A 23,148-nucleotide genomic window follows, 5' to 3' on the forward strand; every position below is an offset into this window, starting at 1 on the left:
TGCTTTGTAAGTAAATACCACAACTTCTTTATCCATTTTTCACTTTCTGCGATGTTGAACTTGTACTGTAAACGAGGTTCTTGTAAACAGAGCCGTTCCAAACTTTGGGGTGGCTGTGTCTTTTTCATTTTAATTTCCCTAAGCTATAGGACCATAAGTGGAAGTGCCCTAGGTTCTGTTGCTTTGTTTTTTAGATGTTTCAGGAAACACCATACACTTCTCCCGAGTGGTTGTTGGCAAATTACATCCCGCCCATCAGCATAACAAGGCTCCCAGTTCTCCATGGCCTGTCCTGCCTTTCTGGATTTTACACTTTTTTCAGATGGCCCTTTTGACCGGGGGGAAGTGAGACTTCATTGTAGTGCAGATTTCCTTTGCAAGCTTGCTTGGTTGGCCTAAAAGGGCATATGCGTTTTTTCCTGAATATATTCAGGAAAAAACGCATACGCCCTTTTTGGCCAAGTGCATCATTGTGGACGTTCTGCCTCTTTTCCTATGCTTTCAATGCAATTCCAGTCTACCTCCTGAAATCGGTTTCCTGCAATTCTGCCCCGCTTTCAAGTCCTCTTGGCAGCCTTACTTCAGTCTATTTTTGGACGATAACTGTCATTTATAACTCTGCAGGTTTGTGAATTACAGTGCCCCTGAGCTCCTTTCTTCAACTCGCTTTCTTGTGACCTGGCCGCAACACCGCAGGATGGCTTCAGGCCCTAATCTGGTTCCGGCACGGCACGCTGAGCCTTTGGTTAATTCCTCTTCCTGGTGGGAAATGAGAGTTGAATTTGCCCGTCCAGACACCTCCAGCTAGCCTCTCATTGGTTCTCGCTATTCCTGTTCATCTTCCGCAGAAATTGCAAACTGGGCCAAACAGGAGGTTAAAGGGACTGACTCTCCAAGTCGGGAGAGTGTTAGTAAAGCGTCTGGAATGTTGCACCCGAGTACCAGGGGAGGAAAACTGAGACATATTTGAACAGGTCTCCCGTTCACATGGTTGATCATACTCTGGGTTCCACATGCATGTTTTAGCTGAAGGAAGAATACCTTAAACCTGGAGAGTTGAGACCCGTGTAATGGGTACCATGCAATATGACTTCAAAGGGTCTTCATTTGCTCACCGAACCTCTCAAATCCTATCACTGCTGCGTTTATGCCCCTGTACACACGCTTGATTCTCTTTTGGAGACATAGCAATCCATAGGTTTTAAGATACTTACTTGTCAGGTACATTCTTAGGCGTTTAATATGGGGTTTTGAGTCCATTTCGTTGAGCAAGGAGTAGCTCATGTCTATTCCATATTTGGCTTAAGGAACTTTATCTGTGCTCATTTCAATCTCTGGTTTTATGCAGCACCCCAACTCACCTTTCCCCTTAAGCAAGCATAAGTTGGTTTTCTAAATTTGAGACACTGTTCTGTTTTGGAATGCAGTTCCTGTGTAGCCAAGTTTACATTCCGTGTATTAGTGATATCTTATGATGTTTCTTTTTCTGTGTGACTTATTTCAGTTAGAATCATCATACCTGAATCCACTCATTGTGCTGCTAAGGGCCTGATGACACAGATTTCATTGCTGAGTGATATTGCTTTGTAAGTAAATACCACAACTTCTTTATCCATTTTTCACTTTCTGCGATGTTGAACTTGTACTGTAAACGAGGTTCTTGTAAACAGAGCCGTTCCAAACTTTGGGGTGGCTGTGTCTTTTTCATTTTAATTTCCCTAAGCTATAGGACCATAAGTGGAAGTGCCCTAGGTTCTGTTGCTTTGTTTTTTAGTTGTTTCAGGAAACACCATACACTTCTCCCAAGTGGTTCTTGGCAATTTACATCCCGCCCATCAGCATAACAAGGCTCCCAGTTCTCCATGGCCTGTCCTGCCTTTCTGGATTTTACACTTTTTTCAGATGGCCCTTTTGACCGGGGGGAAGTGAGACTTCATTGTAGTGCAGATTTCCTTTGCAAGCTTGCTTGGTTGGCCAAAAAGGGCGTATGCGTTTTTTCCTGAATATATTCAGGAAAAAACGCATACGCCCTTTTTGGCCAAGTGCATCATTGTGGACGTTCTGCCTCTTTTCCTATGCTTTCAATGCAATTCCAGTCTACCTCCTGAAATCGGTTTCCTGCAATTCTGCCCCGCTTTCAAGTCCTCTTGGCAGCCTTACTTCAGTCTATTTTTGGACGATAGCTGTCATTTATAACTCTGCAGGTTTGTGAATTACAGTGCCCCTGAGCTCCTTTCTTCAACTCGCTTTCTTGTGACCTGGCCGCAACACCGCAGGATGTCTTCAGGCCCTAATCTGGTTCCGGCCCGGCATGCTGAGCCTTTGGTTAATTCCTCTTCCTGGTGGGAAATGAGAGTTGAATTTGCCCGTCCAGACACCTCCAGCTAGTCTCTCATTGGTTCTCGCTATTCCTGTTCATCTTCCGCAGAAATTGCAAACTGGGCCAAACAGGAGGTTAAAGGGACTGACTCTCCAAGTAGGGAGAGTGTTAGTAAAGCGTCTGGAATGTTGCACCCGAGTACCAGGGGAGGAAAACTGAGACATATTTGAATACGTCTCCCGCTCACATGGTTGATCATACTCTGGGTTCCACATGCATGTTTTAGCTGAAGGAAGAATACCTTAAACCTGGAGAGTTGAGACCCGTGTAATGGGTACCATGCAATATGACTTCAAAGGGTCTTCATATGGTCACCGAACCTCTCCAATCCTATCACTGCTGCGTTTATGACCCTTGTACACACGCTTGATTCTCTTTCGGAGACATAGCAATCCATAGGTTTTAAGATACTTACTAGTCAGGTATATTCTTAGGCGTTTAATATGGGGTGTTGGGTCCATTTCGCTGAGCAAGGAGTAGCTCTTTTCTATTCCATATTTGGCTTAAGGAACTTTATCTGTGCTCATTTCAATCTCTGGTTTTATGCAGCACCCCAACTCACCTTTCCCCTTAAGCAAGTATAAGTTGGTTTTCTAAATTTGAGACCCTGTTCTGTTCTGTAATTCAGTTCCTATGTAGCCAAGTTTACATTCCGTGTATTAGTGATATCTTATGATGTTTCTTTTTCTGTGTGACTTATTTCAGTTAGAATCATCATACCTGAATCCACTCATTGTGCTGCTAAGGGCCTGATGACACAGATTTCATTGCTGAGTGATATTGCTTTGTAAGTAATGACCACAACTTTTTTATCCATTTTTCACTTTCTGCCATGTTGAACTTGTACTGTAAACGAGGTTCTTGTAAACAGAGCCGTTCCAAACTTTGGGGTGGCTGTGTCTTTTTGGTTTTAAATTCCCTAAGCTATAGGACCATAAGTGGAAGTGCCCTAGGCTCTGTTGCTTTGTTTTTTAGATGTTTCAAGAAACACCATACACTTCTCCTGAGTGTCTGTTGGCAATTTACATCCCGCCCATCAGCATAACAAGGCTCCCAGTTCTCCATGGCCTGCCCTGCCTTTCTGGATTTTACACTTTTATCAGATGGCCCTTTTGACCGGGGGGAAGTGAGACTTCATTGTAGTGCAGATTTCCTTTGCAAGCTTGCTTGGTTGGCCAAAAAGGGCGTATGCGTTTTTTCCTGAATATATTCAGGAAAAAACGCATACGCCCTTTTTGGCCAAGTGCATCATTGTGGACGTTCTGCCTCTTTTCCTATGCTTTCAATGCAATTCCAGTCTACCTCCTGAAATCGGTTTCCTGCAATTCTGCCCCGCTTTCAAGTCCTCTTGGCAGCCTTACTTCAGTCTATTTTTGGACGATAGCTGTCATTTATAACTCTGCAGGTTTGTGAATTACAGTGCCCCTGAGCTCCTTTCTTCAACTCGCTTTCTTGTGACCTGGCCGCAACACCGCAGGATGTCTTCAGGCCCTAATCTGGTTCTGGCACGGCACGCTGAGCCTTTGGTTAATTCCTCTTCCTGGTGGGAAATGAGAGTTAAATTTGCCCATCCAGACCCCTCCAGCTAGTCTCTCATTGGTTCTCGCTATTCCTGTTCATCTTCCACAGAAATTGCAAACTGGGCCAAACAGGAGGTTAAAGGGACTGACTCTCCAAGTGGGGAGAGTGTTAGTAAAGCGTCTGGAATGTTGCACCCGAGTACCAGGGGAGGAAAACTGAGACATATTTGAACACGTCTCCCGTTCACATGGTTGATCATACTTGGGTTCCACATGCATGTTTTAGCTGAAGGAAGAATACCTTAAACCTGGAGAGTTAAGACCCGTGTAATGGGTACCATGCAATATGACTTCAAAGGGTCTTCATTTGCTCACCGAACCTCTCCAATCCTATCACTGCTGCGTTTATGCCCCTGTACACATGCTTGATTCTCTTTCGGAGACATAGCAATCCATAGGTTTTAAGATACTTACTAGTCAGATACATTCTTAGGCGTTTAATATGCGGTGTTGAGTCCATTTCGTTGAGCAAGGTGTAGCTCTTGTCTATTCCATATTTGACTTAAGGAACTTTATCTGTGCTCATTTCAATCTCTGGTTTTATGCAGCACCCCAACACACCTTTCCCCTTAAGCAAGCATAAGTTGGTTTTCTAAATTTGAGACCCTGTTCTGTTCTGTAATTCAGTTCCTGTGTAGCCAAGTTTACATTCCGTGTATTACTGATATCTTATGATGTTTCTTTTTCTGTGTGACTTATTTCAGTTACAATCATCATACCTGAATCCACTCATTGTGCTGCTAAGGGCCTTGTGACACAGATTTCATTGCTGAGTGATATTGCTTTGTAAGTAAATACCACAACTTCTTTATCCATTTTTCACTTTCTGCGATGTTGAACTTGTACTGTAAACGAGGTTCTTGTAAACAGAGCCGTTCCAAACTTTGGGGTGGCTGTGTCTTTTTGATTTTAATTTCCCTAAGCTATAGGACCATAAGTGGAAGTGCCCTAGGTTCTGTTGCTTTGTTTTTTAGATGTTTCAGGAAACACCATACACTTCTCCCGAGTGGTTGTTGGCAAATTACATCCCGCCCATCAGCATAACAAGGCTCCCAGTTCTCCATGGCCTGTCCTGCCTTTCTGGATTTTACCCTTTTTTCAGATGGCCCTTTTGACCGGGGGGAAGTGAGACTTCATTGTAGTGCAGATTTCCTTTGCAAGCTTGCTTGGTTGGCCAAAAAGGGCGTATGCGTTTTTTCCTGAATATATTCAGGAAAAAACGCATACGCCCTTTTTGGCCAAGTGCATCATTGTGGACGTTCTGCCTCTTTTCCTATGCTTTCAATGCAATTCCAGTCTACCTCCTGAAATCGGTTTCCTGCAATTCTGCCCCGCTTTCAAGTCCTCTTGGCAGCCTTACTTCAGTCTATTTTTGGACGATAGCTGTCATTTATAACTCTGCAGGTTTGTGAATTACAGTGCCCCTGAGCTCCTTTCTTCAACTCGCTTTCTTGTGACCTGGCCGCAACACCACAGGATGGCTTCAGGCCCTAATCTGGTTCCGGCCCGGCATGCTGAGCCTTTGGTTAATTCCTCTTCCTGGTGGGAAATGAGAGTTGAATTTGCCCGTCCAGACACCTCCAGCTAGCCTCTCATTGGTTCTCGCTATTCCTGTTCATCTTCCGCAGAAATTGCAAACTGGGCCAAACAGGAGGTTAAAGGGACTGACTCTCCAAGTCGGGAGAGTGTTAGTAAAGCGTCTGGAATGTTGCACCCGAGTACCAGGGGAGGAAAACTGAGACATATTTGAACACGCCTCCCGTTCACATGTTTGATCATACTCTGGGTTCCACATGCATGTTTTAGCTGAAGGAAGAATACCTTAAACCTGGAGAGTTGAGACCCGTGTAATGGGTACCATGCAATATGACTTCAAAGGGTCTTCATTTGCTCACCGAACCTCTCCAATCCTATCACTGCTGCGTTTATGCCCCTGTACACACGCTTGATTCTCTTTTGGAGACATAGCAATCCATAGGTTTTAAGATACTTACTTGTCAGGTACATTCTTAGGCGTTTAATATGGGGTTTTGAGTCCATTTCGTTGAGCAAGGAGTAGCTCTTGTCTATTCCATATTTGGCTTAAGGAACTTTATCTGTGCTCATTTCAATCTCTGGTTTTATGCAGCACCCCAACTCACCTTTCCCCTTAAGCAAGCATAAGTTGGTTTTCTAAATTTGAGACCCTGTTCTGTTTTGGAATGCAGTTCCTGTGTAGCCAAGTTTATATTCCGTGTATTAGTGATATCTTATGATGTTTCTTTTTCTGTGTGACTTATTTCAGTTAGAATCATCATACCTGAATCCACTCATTGTGCTGCTAAGGGCCTGATGACACAGATTTCATTGCTGAGTGATATTGCTTTGTAAGTAAATACCACAACTTCTTTATCCATTTTTCACTTTCTGCGATGTTGAACTTGTACTGTAAACGAGGTTCTTGTAAACAGAGCCGTTCCAAACTTTGGGGTGGCTGTGTCTTTTTCATTTTAATTTCCCTAAGCTATAGGACCATAAGTGGAAGTGCCCTAGGTTCTGTTGCTTTGTTTTTTAGTTGTTTCAGGAAACACCATACACTTCTCCCAAGTGGTTCTTGGCAATTTACATCCCGCCCATCAGCATAACAAGGCTCCCAGTTCTCCATGGCCTGTCCTGCCTTTCTGGATTTTACACATTTTTCAGATGGCCCTTTTGACCGGGGGGAAGTGAGACTTCATTGTAGTGCAGATTTCCTTTGCAAGCTTGCTTGGTTGGCCAAAAAGGGCGTATGCGTTTTTTCCTGAATATATTCAGGAAAAAACGCATACGCCCTTTTTGGCCAAGTGCATCATTGTGGACGTTCTGCCTCTTTTCCTATGCTTTCAATGCAATTCCAGTCTACCTCCTGAAATCGGTTTCCTGCAATTCTGCCCCGCTTTCAAGTCCTCTTGGCAGCCTTACTTCAGTCTATTTTTGGACGATAGCTGTCATTTATAACTCTGCAGGTTTGTGAATTACAGTGCCCCTGAGCTCCTTTCTTCAACTCGCTTTCTTGTGACCTGGCCGCAACACCGCAGGATGGCTTCAGGCCCTAATCTGGTTCCGGCACGGCACGCTGAGCCTTTGGTTAATTCCTCTTCCTGGTGGGAAATGAGAGTTAAATTTGCCCGTCCAGACACCTCCAGCTAGCCTCTCATTGGTTCTCGCTATTCCTGTTCATCTTCCGCAGAAATTGCAAACTGGGCCAAACAGGAGGTTAAAGGGACTGACTCTCCAAGTCGGGAGAGTGTTAGTAAAGCGTCTGGAATGTTGCACCCGAGTACCAGGGGAGGAAAACTGAGACATATTTGAACACGTCTCCCGTTCACATGGTTGATCATACTCTGGGTTCCACATGCATGTTTCAGCTGAAGGAAGAATACCTTAAAACTGGAGAGTTGAGACCCGTGTAATGGGTACCATGCAATATGACTTCAAAGGGTCTTCATTTGCTCACCGAACCTCTCCAATCCTATCACTGCTGCGTTTATGCCCCTGTACACACGCTTGATTCTCTTTTGGAGACATAGCAATCCATAGGTTTTAAGATACTTACTTGTCAGGTACATTCTTAGGCGTTTAATATGGGGTTTTGAGTCCATTTCGTTGAGCAAGGAGTAGCTCTTGTCTATTCCATATTTGGCTTAAGGAACTTTATCTGTGCTCATTTCAATCTCTGGTTTTATGCAGCACCCCAACTCACCTTTCCCCTTAAGCAAGCATAAGTTGGTTTTCTAAATTTGAGACCCTGTTCTGTTTTGGAATGCAGTTCCTGTGTAGCCAAGTTTACATTCCGTGTATTAGTGATATCTTATGATGTTTCTTTTTCTGTGTGACTTATTTCAGTTAGAATCATCATACCTGAATCCACTCATTGTGCTGCTAAGAGCCTGATGACACAGATTTCATTGCTGAGTGATATTGCTTTGTAAGTAAATACCACAACTTCTTTATCCATTTTTCACTTTCTGCGATGTTGAACTTGTACTGTAAACGAGGTTCTTGTAAACAGAGCCGTTCCAAACTTTGGGGTGGCTGTGTCTTTTTCATTTTAATTTCCCTAAGCTATAGGACCATAAGTGGAAGTGCCCTAGGTTCTGTTGCTTTGTTTTTTAGTTGTTTCAGGAAACACCATACACTTCTCCCAAGTGGTTCTTGGCAATTTACATCCCGCCCGTCAGCATAACAAGGCTCCCAGTTCTCCATGGCCTGTCCTGCCTTTCTGGATTTTACACTTTTTTTCAGATGGCCCTTTTGACCGGGGGGAAGTGAGACTTCATTGTAGTGCAGATTTCCTTTGCAAGCTTGCTTGGTTGGCCAAAAAGGGCGTATGCGTTTTTTCCTGAATATATTCAGGAAAAAACGCATACGCCCTTTTTGGCCAAGTGCATCATTGTGGACGTTCTGCCTCTTTTCCTATGCTTTCAATGCAATTCCAGTCTACCTCCTGAAATCGGTTTCCTGCAATTCTGCCCCGCTTTCAAGTCCTCTTGGCAGCCTTACTTCAGTCTATTTTTGGACGATAGCTGTCATTTATAACTCTGCAGGTTTGTGAATTACAGTGCCCCTGAGCTCCTTTCTTCAACTTGCTTTCTTGTGACCTGGCCGCAACACTGCAGGATGGCTTCAGGCCCTAATCTGGTTCCGGCCCGGCATGCTGAGCCTTTGGTTAATTCCTCTTCCTGGTGGGAAATGAGAGTTGAATTTGCCCGTCCAGACACCTCCAGCTAGCCTCTCATTGGTTCTCGCTATTCCTGTTCATCTTCCGCAGAAATTGCAAACTGGGCCAAACAGGAGGTTAAAGGGACTGACTCTCCAAGTCGGGAGAGTGTTAGTAAAGCGTCTGGAATGTTGCACCCGAGTACCAGGGGAGGAAAACTGAGACATATTTGAACACGTCTCCCGTTCACATGGTTGATCATACTCTGGGTTCCACATGCATGTTTTAGCTGAAGGAAGAATACCTTAAACCTTGAGAGTTGAGACCCGTGTAATGGGTACCATGCAATATGACTTCAAAGGGTCTTCATTTGCTCACCGAACCTCTCCAATCCTATCACTGCTGCGTTTATGCCCCTGTACACACGCTTGATTCTCTTTTGGAGACATAGCAATCCATAGGTTTTAAGATAATTACTAGTCAGGTACATTCTTAGGCGTTTAATATGGGGTTTTGAGTCCATTTCGTTGAGCAAGGAGTAGCTCTTGTCTATTCCATATTTGGCTTAAGGAACTTTATCTGTGCTCATTTCAATCTCTGGTTTTATGCAGCACCCCAACTCACCTTTCCCCTTAAGCAAGCATAAGTTGGTTTTCTAAATTTGAGACCCTGTTCTGTTTGGAATGCAGTTCCTGTGTAGCCAAGTTTACATTCCGTGTATTAGTGATATTTTATGATGTTTCTTTTTCTGTGTGACTTATTTCAGTTAGAATCATCATACCTGAATCCACTCATTGTGCTGCTAAGGGCCTGATGACACAGATTTCATTGCTGAGTGATATTGCTTTGTAAGTAAATACCACAACTTCTTTATCCATTTTTCACTTTCTGCGATGTTGAACTTGTACTGTAAACGAGGTTCTTGTAAACAGAGCCGTTCCAAACATTGGGGTGGCTGTGTCTTTTTCATTTTAATTTCCCTAAGCTATAGGACCATAAGTGGAAGTGCCCTAGGTTCTGTTGCTTTGTTTTTTAGATGTTTCAGGAAACACCATACACTTCTCCCGAGTGGTTGTTGGCAAATTACATCCCGCCCATCAGCATTACAAGGCTCCCAGTTCTCCATGGCCTGTCCTGCCTTTCTGGATTTTACACTTTTTTCAGATGGCCCTTTTGACCGGGGGGAAGTGAGACTTCATTGTAGTGCAGATTTCCTTTGCAAGCTTGCTTGGTTGGCCAAAAAGGGCGTATGCGTTTTTTCCTGAATATATTCAGGAAAAAACGCATACGCCCTTTTTGGCCAAGTGCATCATTGTGGACGTTCTGCCACATTTCCTATGCTTTCAATGCAATTCCAGTCTACCTCCTGAAATCGGTTTCCTGCAATTCTGCCCCGCTTTCAAGTCCTCTTGGCAGCCTTACTTCAGTCTATTTTTGGACGATAGTTGTCATTTATAACTCTGCAGGTTTGTGAATTACAGTGCCCCTGAGCTCCTTTCTTCAACTCGCTTTCTTGTGAGCTGGCCGCAACACCGCAGGATGGCTTCAGGCCCTAATCTGGTTCCGGCACGGCACGCTGAGCCTTTGGTTAATTCCTCTTCCTGGTGGGAAATTAGAGTTAAATTTGCCCGTCCAGACACCTACAGGTAGTCTCTCATTGGTTCTCGCTATTCCTGTTCATCTTCCGCAGAAATTGCAAACTGGGCCAAACAGGAGGTTAAAGGGACTGACTCTCCAAGTGGGGAGAGTGTTAGTAAAGCATCTGGAATGTTGCACACGAGTACCAGGGGAGGAAAACTGAGACATATTTGAACACGTCTCCCGTTCACATGGTTGATCATACTCTGGGTTCCACATGCATGTTTTAGCTGAAGGAAGAATACCTTAAACCTGGAGAGTTGAGACCCGTGTAATGGGTACCATGCAATATGACTTCAAAGGGTCTTCATTTGCTCACCGAACCTCTCCAATCCTATCACTGCTGCATTTATGCCCCTGTACACATGCTTGATTCTCTTTTGGAGACATAGCAATCCATAGGTTTTAAGATAATTACTAGTCAGGTACATTCTTAGGCGTTTAATATGGGGTTTTGAGTCCATTTCGTTGAACAAGGAGTAGCTCTTGTCTATTCCATATTTGGCTTAAGGAACTTTATCTGTGCTCATTTCAATCTCTGGTTTTATGCAGCACCCCAACTCACCTTTCCCCTTAAGCAAGCATAAGTTGGTTTTCTAAATTTGAGACCCTGTTCTGTTTTGGAATGCAGTTCCTGTGTAGCCAGGTTTACATTCCGTGTATTAGTGATATCTTATGATGTTTCTTTTTCTGTGTGAATTATTTCAGTTAGAATCATCATACCTGAATCCACTCATTATGCTGCTACGGGCCTGATGACATAGATTTCATTGCTGAGTGATACTGCATTGTACGTAAGTACCACAAGTTCTTTATCCATTTTTCACTTTCTGTGATATTGAACTTGTACGGTAAACGAGGTTCTTGTAAACGGAGGTGTCCCAAACTTTGGGGTGGCTGTGTCTTTTTGATTTTAATTTCCCTAAGCTATAGGACCATAAGTGGAAGTGCCCTAGGCTCTGATGCTTTGTTTTTTAGATGTTTCAGGAAACACCATACACTTCTCCTGAGTGTCTGTTGGCAATTTACATCCCGCCCATCAGCATAACAAGGCTCCCATTTCTCCATGGCCTGTCCTGCCTTTCTGGAGTTTACACTTTTTTCAGATGGCCCTTTTGACCGGGGGGAAGTGAGACTTCATTGTAGTGCAGATTTCCTTTGCAAGTTTGCTTGGTTGGCCAAAAAGGGCGTATGCGTTTTTTCCTGAATATATTCAGGAAAAAACGCATACGCCCTTTCTGGCCAAGTGCATCATTGTGGACGTTCTGCCTCTTTTCCTATGCCTTCAATGCAATTCCAGTCTACCTCCTGAAATTGGTTTCCTGCAATTCTGCCCCGCTTTCAAGTCCTCTTGGCAGCCTTACTTCAGTCTATTTTTGGACGATAGCTGTCATTTATAACTCTGCAGGTTTGTGAATTACAGTGCCCCTGAGCTCCTTTCTTCAACTCGCTTTCTTGTGACCTGGCCGCAACACCGCAGGATGTCTACAGACCCTAATCTGGTTCCGGCACGGCACGCTGAGCCTTTGGTTAATTCCTCTTCCTGGTGGGAAATGAGAGTTAAATTTGCCCATCCAGACACCTCCAGCTAGTCTCTCATTGGTTCTCGCTATTCCTGTTCATCTTCCACAGAAATTGCAAACTGGGCCAAACAGGAGATTAAAGGGACTGACTCTCCAAGTCGGGAGAGTGTTATTAAAGCGTCTGGAATGTTGAACCCGAGTACCAGGGTACGAAAACTGAGACATATTTGAACATGTCTCCCGATCACATGGTTGATCATAATCTAGGTTCCACATGCATGTTTTAGCTGAAGGAACAATACCTTAAAACTGGAGAGTTGAGACCCGTGGAATGGGTACCATGCAATATGACTTCAAAGGGTCTTCATTTGCTCGCGAACCCCTCCAATCCTACCACTGCTGCATTTATGCCCCTGTACACATGCTTGATTCTCTTTCGGAGACATAGCAATCCATAGGTTTTAAGATACTTACTAGTCAGGTACATTCTTAGGCATTTAATATGCGGTGTTGAGTCCATTTCGTTGAGCAAGGAGTAGCTCTTGTCTATTCCATATTTGGCTTAAGGAACTTTATCTGTGCTCATTTCAATCTCTGGTTTTATGCAGCACCCCAACTCACCTTTCCCCTTAAGCAAGCATAAGTTGGTTTTCTAAATTTGAGACCCTGTTCTGTTCTGTAATTCAGTTCCTGTGTAGCCAAGTTTACATTCCGTGTATTACTGATATCTTATGATGTTTCTTTTTCTGTGTGACTTATTTCAGTTAGAATCATCATACCTGAATCCACTCATTGTGATGCTAAGGGCCTGATGACACAGATTTCATTGCTGAGTGATATTGCTTTGTAAGTAAATACCACAACTTCTTTATCCATTTTTCACTTTCTGCGATGTTGAACTTGTACTGTAAACGAGTTTCTTGTAAACAGAGCCGTTCCAAACTTTGGGGTGGCTGTGTCTTTTTGATTTTAATTTCCCTAAGCTATAGGACCATAAGTGGAAGTGCCCTAGGTTCTGTTGCTTTGTTTTTTAGATGTTTCAGGAAACACCATACACTTCTCCCAAGTGGTTGTTGGCAATTTACATCCCGCCCATCAGCATAACAAGGCTCCCAGTTCTCCATGGCCTGTCCTGCCTTTCTGGATTTTACACTTTTTTCAGATGGCCCTTTTGACCGGGGGGAAGTGAGACTTCATTGTAGTGCAGATTTCCTTTGCAAGCTTGCTTGGTTGGCCAAAAAGGGCGTATGCGTTTTTTCCTGAATATATTCAGGAAAAAACGCATACGCCCTTTTTGGCCAAGTGCATCATTGTGGACGTTCTGCCTCTTTTCCTATGCTTTCAATGCAATTCCAGTCTACCTCCTGAAATCGGTTTCCTGCAATTCTGCCCCGCTTTCAAGTCCTCTTGGCAGCCTTACTTCAGTCTATTTTTGGACAATAGCTGTCATTTATAAGTCTGCAGCTTTGTGAATTACAGTGCCCCTGAGCTCATTTCTTCAACTCGCTTTCTTGTGACCTGGCCGCAACACCGCAGGATGTCTTCAGGCCCTAATCTGGTTCTGGCACGGCATGCTGAGCCTTTGGTTAATTCCTCTTCCTGGTGGGAAATGAGAGTTATATTTGCCCATCCAGACACCTCCAGATAGTCTTTCATTGGTTCTCGCTATTCCTGTTCATCTTCCACAGAAATTGCAAACTGGGCCAAACAGGAAGTTAAAGGCGCTGACTCTCCAAGTGGGGAGAGTGTTAGTAAAGCGTCTGGAATGTTGCACCCGAGCACCAGGGTACGAAAACTGAGACATATTTGAACACGTCTCCCGATCACATGGTTGATCATACTCTAGGTTCCACATGCATGTTTTAGATGAAGGAAGAATACCTTAAACCTGGGTAGTTGAAACCCGTGGAATGGGTACCATGCAATATGACTTCAAAGGGTCTTCGTTTGCTCACGAACCTCTCCAATCCTATCACTGCTGCGTTTATGCCCCTGTACACATGCTTGATTCTCTTTCGGAGACATAGCAATCCATAGGTTTTAAGATACTTACTAGTCAGGTGCATTCTTAGGCGTTTAATATGGGGTTTTGTGTCCATTTCGTTGAGCAAGGAGTAGCTCTTGTCTATTCCATATTTGGCTTAAGGAACTTTATCTGTACTCATTTCAATCTCTGGTTTTATGCAGCACCCCAACTCACCTTTCACCTTAAGCAAGCATAAGTTGGTTTTCTAAATTTGAGACCCTGTTCTGTGTTGGAATGCAGTTTCTGTGTAGCCAAGTTTACATTCCGTGTATTAGTGATATCTTATGATGTTTCTTTTTCTGTGTGACTTATTTCAGTTAGAATCATCGTACCTGAATCCACTCATTATGCTGCTACGAGCCTGATGACATAGATTTCATTGCTGAGTGATACTGCATTGTACGTAAGTACCACAAGTTATTTATCCATTTTTCACTTTCTGTGATATTGAACTTGTACGGTAAACGAGGTTCTTGTAAACGGAGGCGTCCCAAACTTTGGGGTGGCTGTGTCTTTTTGATTTTAATTTCCCTAAGCTATAGGACCATAAGCGCAAGTGCCCTAGACTCTGTTGCTTTGTTTTTTAGATGTTTCAGGAAACACCATACACTTCTCCTGAGGGTCTGTTGGCAATTTACATCCCGCCCATCAGCATAACAAGGCTCCCAGTTCTCCATGGCCTGTCCTGCCTTTCTGGATTTTACACTTTTTTCAGATGGCCCTTTTGACCGGGGGGAAGTGAGACTTCATTGTAGTGCAGATTTCCTTTGCAAGTTTGCTTGGTTGGCCAAAAAGGGCATATGCGTTTTTTCCTGAATATATTCAGGAAAAAACGCATATGCCCTTTTTGGCCAAGTGCATCATTGTGGACGTTCTGCCTCTTTTCCTATGCTTTCAATGCAATTCCAGTCTACCTCCTGAAATCGGTTTCCTGCAATTCTGCCCCGCTTTCAAGTCCTCTTGGCAGCCTTACTTCAGTCTATTTTTGGACGATAGCTGTCATTTATAACTCTGCAGGTTTGTGAATTACAGTGCCCCTGAGCTCCTTTCTTCAACTCGCTTTCTTGTGACCTGGCCGCAACACCACAGGATGTCTTCAGGCCCTAATCTGGTTCTGGCACGGCACGCTGAGCCTTTGGTTAATTCCTCTTCCTGGTGGGAAATGAGAGTTAAATTTGCCCATCCAGACACCTCCAGCTATTCTTTCATTGGTTCTCGCTATTCCTGTTCATCTTCCACAGAAATTGCAAACTGGGCCAAACAGGAGGTTAAAGGAACTGACTCTCCAAGTCGGGAGAGTGTTAGTAAAGCGTCTGGAAAGTTGCACCCGAGTACCAGGGTACGAAAACTGAGACATATTTGAACACGTCTCCCGATCACATGGTTGATCATACTCTAGGTTCCACATGCATGTTTTAGCTGAAGGAAGAATACCTAAAACCTGGGTAGTTGAAACCCGTGGAATGGGTACCATGCAATATGACTTCAAAGGGTCTTCATTTGCTCACCGAACCTCTCCAATCCTATCACTGCTGCGTTTATGCCCCTGTACACATGCTTGATTCTCTTTCGGAGACATAGCAATCCATAGGTTTTAAGATACTTACTAGTCAGGTACATTCTTAGGCGTTTAATATGCGGTGTTGAGTCCATTTCGTTGAGCAAGGAGTAGCTCTTGTCTATTCCACATTTGGCTTAAGGAACTTTATCTGTGCTCATTTCAATCTCTGGTTTTATGCAGCACCCCAACTCACCTTTCCCCTTAAGCAAGCATAAGTTGGTTTTCGAAATTTGAGACCCTGTTCTGTTCTGTAATTCAGTTCTTGTGTAGCCAAGTTTACATTCCGTGTATTACTGATATCTTATGATGTTTCTTTTTCTGTGTGACTTATTTCAGTTAGAATCATCATACCTGAATCCACTCATTGTGCTGCTAAGGGCCTGATGACACAGATTTCATTGCTGAGTGATATTGCTTTTTAAGTAAATACCACAACTTCTTTATCCATTTTTCACTTTCTGCGATGTTGAACTTGTACTGTAAATGAGGTTCTTGTAAACAGAGCCGTTCCAAACTTTGGGGTGGCTGTGTCTTTTTGATTTTAAATTCCCTAAGCTATAGGACCATAAGTGGAAGTGCCCTAGGCTCTGTTGCTTTGTTTTTTAGATGTTTCAGGAAACACCATACACTTCTCCCGAGTGGTTGTTGGCAATTTACATCCCGCCCATCAGCATTACAAGGCTCCCAGTTCTCCATGGCCTGTCCTGCCTTTCTGGATTTTACACTTTTTTCAGATGGCCCTTTTGACCGGGGGGAAGTGAGACTTCATTGTAGTGCAGATTTCCTTTGCAAGCTTGCTTGGTTGGCCAAAAAGGGCGTATGCGTTTTTTCCTGAATATATTCAGGAAAAAACGCATACGCCCTTTTTGGCCAAGTGCATCATTGTGGACGTTCTGCCTCTTTTCCTATGCTTTCAATGCAATTCCAGTCTACCTCCTGAAATCGGTTTCCTGCAATTCTGCCCCGTTTTCAAGTCCTCTTGGCAGCCTTACTTCAGTCTATTTTTGGACGATAGCTGTCATTTATAACTCTGCAGGTTTGTGAATTACAGTGCCCCTGAGCTCCTTTCTTCAACTCGCTTTCTTGTGACCTGGCCGCAACACCGCAGGATGTCTTCAGGCCCTAATCTGGTTCCGGCACGGCACGCTGAGCCTTTGGTTAATTCCTCTTCCTGGTGGGAAATGAGAGTTAAATTTGCCCATCCAGACACCTCCAGCTAGTCTCTCATTGGTTCTCGCTATTCCTGTTCATCTTCCACAGAAATTGCAAACTGGGCCAAAGAGGAGGTTAAAGGGACTGACTCTCCAAGTCGGGAGAGTGTTAGTAAAGCGTCTGGAATGTTGAACCCGAGTACCAGGGTACGAAAACTGAGACATATTTGAACACGTCTCCCGATCACATGGTTGATCATAATCTAGGTTCCACATGCATGTTTTAGCTGAAGGAACAATACCTTAATACTGGAGAGTTGAGACCCTTGGAATGGGTACCATGCAATATGACTTCAAAGGGTCTTCATTTGCTCGCAAACCCCTCCAATCCTACCACTGCTGCATTTATGCCCCTGTACACATGCTTGATTCTCTTTCGGAGACATAGCAATCCATAGGTTTTAAGATACTTACTAGTCAGGTACATTCTTAGGCGTTTAATATGCGGTGTTGAGTCCATTTCGTTGAGCAAGGAGTAGCTCTTGTCTATTCCATATTTGGCTTAAGGAACTTTATCTGTGCTCATTTCAATCTCTGGTTTTATGCAGCACCCCAACTCACCTTTCCCCTTAAGCAAGCATAAGTTGGTTTTCTAAATTTGAGACCCTGTTCTGTTCTGTAATTCAGTTCCTGTGTAGCCAAGTTTACATTCCGTGTATTACTGATATCTTATGATGTTTCTTTTTCTGTGTGACTTATTTCAGTTAGAATCATCATACCTGAATCCACTCATTGTGATGCTAAGGGCCTGATGACACAGATTTCATTGCTGAGTGATATTGCTTTGTAAGTAAATACCACAACTTCTTTATCCATTTTTCACTTTCTGCGATGTTGAACTTGTACTGTAAACGAGTTTCTTGTAAACAGAGCCGTTCCAAACTTTGGGGTGGCTGTGTCTTTTTGATTTTAATTTCCCTAAGCTATAGGACCATAAGTGGAAGTGCCCTAGGTTCTGTTGCTTTGTTTTTTAGATGTTTCAGGAAACACCATACACTTCTCCCAAGTGGTTGTTGGCAATTTACATCCCGCCCATCAGCATAACAAGGCTCCCAGTTCTCCATGGCCTGTCCTGCCTTTCTGGATTTTACACTTTTTTCAGATGGCCCTTTTGACCGGGGGGAAGTGAGACTTCATTGTAGTGCAGATTTCCTTTGCAAGCTTGCTTGGTTGGCCAAAAAGGGCGTATGCGTTTTTTCCTGAATATATTCAGGAAAAAACGCATACGCCCTTTTTGGCCAAGTGCATCATTGTGGACGTTCTGCCTCTTTTCCTATGCTTTCAATGCAATTCCAGTCTACCTCCTGAAATCGGTTTCCTGCAATTCTGCCCCGCTTTCAAGTCCTCTTGGCAGCCTTACTTCAGTCTATTTTTGGACGATAGCTGTCATTTATAAGTCTGCAGCTTTGTGAATTACAGTGCCCCTGAGCTCCTTTCTTCAACTCGCTTTCTTGTGACCTGGCCGCAACACCGCAGGATGTCTTCAGGCCCTAATCTGGTTCTGGCACGGCATGCTGAGCCTTTGGTTAATTCCTCTTCCTGGTGGGAAATGAGAGTTATATTTGCCCATCCAGACACCTCCAGCTAGTCTTTCATTGGTTCTCGCTATTCCTGTTCATCTTCCACAGAAATTGCAAACTGGGCCAAACAGGAAGTTAAAGGGACTGACTCTCCAAGTGGGGAGAGTGTTAGTAAAGCGTCTGGAATGTTGCACCCGAGTACCAGGGTACGAAAACTGAGACATATTTGAACACGTCTCCCGATCACATGGTTGATCATACTCTAGGTTCCACATGCATGTTTTAGATGAAGGAAGAATACCTTAAACCTGGGTAGTTGAAACCCGTGGAATGGGTACCATGCAATATGACTTCAAAGGGTCTTCATTTGCTCACGAACCTCTCCAATCCTATCACTGCTGCGTTTATGCCCCTGTACACATGCTTGATTCTCTTTCGGAGACATAGCAATCCATAGGTTTTAAGATACTTACTAGTCAGGTGCATTCTTAGGCGTTTAATATGGGGTTTTGTGTCCATTTCGTTGAGCAAGGAGTAGCTCTTGTCTATTCCATATTTGGCTTAAGGAACTTTATCTGTACTCATTTCAATCTCTGGTTTTATGCAGCACCCCAACTCACCTTTCACCTTAAGCAAGCATAAGTTGGTTTTCTAAATTTGAGACCCTGTTCTGTGTTGGAATTCAGTTCCTGTGTAGCCAAGTTTACATTCCGTGTATTAGTGATATCTTATGATGTTTCTTTTTCTGTGTGACTTATTTCAGTTAGAATCATCGTACCTGAATCTACTCATTATGCTGCTACGGGCCTGATGACATAGATTTCATTGCTGAGTGATACTGCATTGTACGTAAGTACCACAAGTTCTTTATCCATTTTTCACTTTCTGCGATGTTGAACTTGTACTGTAAACGAGGTTCTTGTAAACAGAGCCGTTCCAAACTTTGGGGTGTCTGTGTCTTTTTGATTTTAATTTCCCTAAGCTATAGGACCATAAGTGGAAGTGCCCTAGGCTCTGTTGCTTTGTTTTTTAGATGTTTCAGGAAACACCATACACTTCTCCCAAGTGGTTGTTGGCAATTTACATCCCGCCCATCAGCATAACAAGGCTCCCAGTTCTCCATGGCCTGTCCTGCCTTTCTGGATTGTACACTTTTTTCAGATGGCCCTTTTGACCAGGGGGAAGTGAGACTTTATTGTAGTGCAGATTTCCTTTGCAAGCTTGCTTGGTTGGCCAAAAAGGGCGTATGCGTTTTTTCCTGAATATATTCAGGAAAAAACGCATACGCCCTTTTTGGCCAAGTGCATCATTGTGGACGTTCTGCCTCTTTTCCTATGCTTTCAATGCAATTCCAGTCTACCTCCTGAAATCGGTTTCCTGCAATTCTGCCCCGCTTTCAAGTCCTCTTGGCAGCCTTACTTCAGTCTATTTTTGGACGATAGCTGTCATTTATAACTCTGCAGGTTTGTGAATTACAGTGCCCCTGAGCTCCTTTCTTCAACTCGCTTTCTTGTGACCTGGCCGCAACACCACAGGATGGCTTCAGGCCCTAATCTGGATCCGGCCCGGCATGCTGAGCCTTTGGTTAATTCCTCTTCCTGGTGGGAAATGAGAGTTAAATTTGCCCGTCCAGACACCTCCAGCTAGCCTCTCATTGGTTCTCACTATTCCTGTTCATCTTCCGCAGAAATTGCAAACTGGGCCAAACAGGAGGTTAAAGGGACTGACTCTATAAGTGGGGAGAGTGTTAGTAAAGCGTCTGGAATGTTGCACCCGAGTACCAGGGGAGGAAAACTGAGACATATTTGAACACGTCTCCCGATCACATGGTTGATCATACTCTAGGTTCCACATGCATGTTTTAGCTGAAGGAAAATACCTTAAACCTGGGTAGTTGAAACCCGTGGAATGGGTACCATGCAATATGACTTCAAAGGGTCTTCATTTGCTCACCGAACCTCTCCAATCCTATCACTGTGCGTTTATGCCCCTGTACACATGCTTGATTCTCTTTCAGAGACATAGCAATCCATAGGTTTTAAGATACTAACTAGTCAGGTACATTCTTAGGCGTTTCATATGGGGTGTTGAGTCCATTTCGTTGAGCAAGGAGTAGCTCTTGTCTATTCCATATTTGGCTTAAGGAACTTTATCTGTGCTCATTTCAATCTCTGGTTTTATGCAGCACCCCAACTCACCTTTACCCTTAAGCAAGCATAAGTTGGTTTTCTAAATTTGAGACCCTGTTCTGTTCTGTAATTCAGTTCCTGTGTAGCCAAGTTTCCATTCCGTGTATTACTGATATCTTATGATGTTTCTTTTTCTGTGTGACTTATTTCAGTTAGAATCATCATACCTGAATCCACTCATTGTGCTGCTAAGGGCCTGATGACATAGATTTCATTGCTGAGTGATATTGCTTTGTAAGTGAATACCACAACTTCTTTATCCATTTTTCACTTTCTGCGATGTTGAACTTGTACTGTAAACGAGGTTCTTGTAAACAGAGCCGTTCCAAACTTTGGGGTGGCTGTGTCTTTTTGATTTTAATTTCCCTAAGCTATAGGACCATAAGTGGAAGTGCCATAGGCTCTGCTGCTTTGTTTTTTAGATGTTTCAGGAAACACCATACACTTCTCCCGAGTGTCTGTTGGCAATTTACATCCCGCCCATCAGCATAACAAGGCTCCCAGTTCTCAATGGCCTGTTGCCTTTCTGGATTTTACACTTTTTTCAGATGGCCCTTTTGACCGGGGGGAAGTGAGACTTCATTGTAGTGCAGATTTCCTTTGCAAGCTTGCTTGGTTGGCCAAAAAGGGCGTATGCGTTTTTTCCTGAATATATTCAGGAAAAAACGCATACGCCCTTTTTGGCCAAGTGCATCATTGTGGACGTTCTGCCTCTTTTCCTATGCTTTCAATGCAATTCCAGTCTACCTCCTGAAATCGGTTTCCTGCAATTCTGCCCCGCTTTCAAGTCCTCTTGGCAGCCTTACTTCAGTCTATTTTTGGACGATAGCTGTCATTTATAACTCTGCAGGTTTGTGAATTACAGTGCCCCTGAGCTCCTTTCTTCAACTCGCTTTCTTTTGAGCTGGCCGCAACACCGCAGGATGGCTTCAGGCCGTAATCTGGTTCCGGTACGGCACGCTGAGCCTTTGGTTATTTCCTCTTCCTGTTGAGAAATGAGAGTTAAATTTGCCCGTCAAGACACCTCCAGCTAGCCTCTCATTGGTTCTCGCTATTCCTGTTCATCTTCCGCAGAAATTGCAAACTGGGCCAAACAGGAGGTTAAAGGCGCTGACTCTCCAAGTGGGGAGAGTGTTAGTAAAGCGTCTGGAATGTTGCACCCGAGTACCAGGGGAGGAAAACTGAGACATATTTGAACACGTCTCCCGTTCACATGGTTGATCATACTTGGGTTCCAAATGCATGTTTTAGCGGAAGGAAGAATACCTAAAACCTGTGTAGTTGAAACCCGTGGAATGGGTACCATGCAATATGACTTCAAAGGGTCTTCATTTGCTCACCGAACCTCTCCAATCCTATCACTGCTGCGTTTATGCCCCTGTACACATGCTTGATTCTCTTTCGGAGACATAGCAATCCATAGGTTTTAAGATACTTACTAGTCAGGTACATTCTTAGGCGTTTAATATGCGGTGTTGAGTCCATTTCGTTGAGCAAGGAGTAGCTCTTGTCTATTCCATATTTGGCTTAAGGAACTTTATCTGTGCTCATTTCAATCTCTGGTTTTATGCAGCAACGCAACTCACCTTTCCCCTTAAGCAAGCATAAGGTGGTTTTCTAAATTTGAGACCCTGTTCTGTTCTGTAATTCAGTTCCTGTGTAGCCAAGTTTACATTCCGTGTATTACTGATATCTTATGATGTTTCTTTTTCTGTGTGACTTACTTCATTTAGAATCATCATACCTGAATCCACTCATTGTGCTGCTAAGGGCCTGATGACACAGATTTCATTGCTGAGTGATATTGCTTTGTAAGTAAATACCACAACTTCTTTATCCATTTTTCACTTTCTGCGATGTTGAACTTGTACTGTAAACAAGGTTCTTGTAAACAGAGCCCTTCCAAACTTTGGGGTGGCTGTGTCTTTTTGATTTTAATTTCCCTAAGCTATAGGACCATAAGTGGAAGTGCCCTAGGTTCTGTTGCTTTGTTTTTTAGATGTTTCAGGAAACACCATACACTTCTCCCGAGTGGTTGTTGGCAATTTACATCCCGCCCATCAGCATAACAAGGCTCCCAGTTCTCCATGGCCTGTCCTGCCTTTCTGGATTTTACACTTTTTTCAGATGGCCCTTTTGACCGGGGGTAAGTGAGACTTCATTGTAGTGCAGATTTCCTTTGCAAGCTTGCTTGATTGGCCAAAAAGGGCGTATGCGTTTTTTCCTGAATATATTCAGGAAAAAACGCATACGCCCTTTTTGGCCAAGTGCATCATTGTGGACGTTCTGCCTCTTTTCCTATGCTTTCAATGCAATTCCAGTCTACCTCCTGAAATCGGTTTCCTGCAATTCTGCCCCGCTTTCAAGTCCTCTTGGCAGCCTTACTTCAGTCTATTTTTGGACGATAGCTATCATTTATAACTCTGCAGGTTTGTGAATTACAGTGCCCCTGAGCTCCTTTCTTCAACTCGCTTTCTTGTGACCTGGCCGCAACACCGCAGGATGGCTTCAGGCCCTAATCTGGTTCCGGTACGGCACGCTGAGCTTTGGTTATTTCCTCTTCCTGGTGGGAAATGAGAGTTAAATTTGCCCGTCCAGACACCTCCAGCTAGCCTCTCATTGGTTCTCGCTATTCCTGTTCATCTTCCGCAGAAATTGCAAACTGGGCCAAACAGGAGGTTAAAGGGACTGACTCTCCAAGTGGGGAGAGTGTTAGTAAAGCGTCTGGAATGTTGCACCCGAGTACCAGGGGAGGAAAACTGAGACATATTTGAACACGTCTCCCGTTCACATGGTTGATCATACTTGGGTTCCACATGCATGTTTTTGCTGAAGGAAGAAT

At 43.8% G+C, this 23,148-nt stretch overlaps 1 long non-coding RNA gene across 3 annotated transcripts in view; it reads left to right on the forward strand.

Annotated features, from left to right (window-relative positions):
* LOC307181253 overlaps positions 1-22,175 on the forward strand; it is a 325,092-nt gene extending 302,917 nt beyond the window's left edge. For all 3 annotated transcript variants that reach the window (XR_013826226.1, XR_013826227.1, XR_013826228.1), the window contains exons 2-3: positions 15,723-15,808; positions 22,040-22,175. This is a non-coding gene — a long non-coding RNA (uncharacterized lncRNA). The remainder of the gene's footprint in view (positions 1-15,722; positions 15,809-22,039) is intronic.
* The last annotated feature ends 973 nt before the right edge of the window (positions 22,176-23,148 follow it).

Source organism: Stenella coeruleoalba (assembly GCF_951394435.1).
Source record: "Stenella coeruleoalba genome assembly, contig: scaffold_204, whole genome shotgun sequence".
Lineage (NCBI taxonomy): Eukaryota > Metazoa > Chordata > Mammalia > Artiodactyla > Delphinidae > Stenella > Stenella coeruleoalba.